This window comes from Triticum aestivum, chromosome 2A (genome assembly GCF_018294505.1).
Source record: "Triticum aestivum cultivar Chinese Spring chromosome 2A, IWGSC CS RefSeq v2.1, whole genome shotgun sequence".
Lineage (NCBI taxonomy): Eukaryota > Viridiplantae > Streptophyta > Magnoliopsida > Poales > Poaceae > Triticum > Triticum aestivum.
Window position 1 is genome coordinate 2,168,184 of NC_057797.1, and position 1,249 is coordinate 2,169,432.

General features: G+C 43.3%; 1 pseudogene; it reads left to right on the forward strand.

Annotated features, from left to right (window-relative positions):
• Window positions 1–579: 579 nt before the first annotated feature.
• Window positions 580–1,249, forward strand: LOC123186835 (uncharacterized; annotated as a pseudogene).

Genomic DNA, 1,249 nt, shown 5'->3' on the forward strand with positions numbered 1-1,249 from the left:
AGATTAGAAACCAAACTTTGCTTGGGGATAAGGTCTTTTACCCCTAGATTAGCAAGGCTTGATATGGACTTTTGTAGACTTATCAAATATTAGTGATGTAATTTTCTATTTGTGCTATATTTCATCCTGCAAGAGTTTGTTCATATTTTAAACAATTTGTAATGGAACCATGCACATTTGAAACATATGTATTGGTATACAATTAATGTTGTGAATCAATTGGTTCTTTATATTATTCACTTGACAAATTTTTATCGCACATGGGTAGTGTGGAAAAACAGATATAGAGTGTGGTTGTTTATATTATTCATTTGACAAATTTTTATCACACATGGGTAGTGCGGAAAAACAAATATGTAGTGTGCCCCCCCACCAGTTTTTTCCTGGGTCCGCCAGCGACTGCTACCCCTGTTGACATGGAAACCACCGGCCAAGCGCTGGTGCGCCGTTTTTGGATCCCCCGTCCTCACGACCTTATGGGTATCAGCGGTCGCACACCTTCACTGTCTCATCTTCTTTCCGAATCCTTGACAACAACATGAATTTATATGTTTTTTTATCTCCGATTGGGAAAGAGGCATGCAGCTTCTTTCTCTGCTTTCTTTCATAGAAAAGCACTTCATTTTCAGTGATTCCTGCACATCTGTTCTTCTCCCCTTCGACCGGTTCCATGGTCCCATGGAAGAGGAAGACCTCCTCCTGTCCTCGTTGCTCTCCAAGGTATGCATATGTGTCTGTTTTTTTACTTCTACATCTGAATTGTTTCAGGTTGCAGATGCATCTAATGGTCTCGGAATTATGTCTGATTGCATCAACATTGATCTACATCTGTTATGCATCTTTGTTTATTTCAACAGTTGAATGGACTGGAAGAAGATGTTGATCTGGACAATGCTGAACTGGACTCTCTCCATGAGGATTTGGAGAGCAGAAAGGAGGTGGGGCTAGGCGACATAGCAAAAGACCTAAACAAAAACCAAGAGGCAGAACATGATCACCCACATCCTACTCGGCACACTCATGGAGTCATGGTCATGACCGTTGTATGGCAATTCGGCGAGGGGTGTCGTTCCTCCTAGGGGTGCAGAAGAAACTGAGCGATCCTTTCAAGTCCTTTGGGGATATGTTAAACCGTATCCTCAAGAGAGGGGAGCAGACGATAAATGAGGCGTCGCCTCTGCCCCCGGTTAGCATCCCGGATGTTACTGATTTGCCGGCGCTAGCCATCGACGGCAACAGTGAAAGCTAG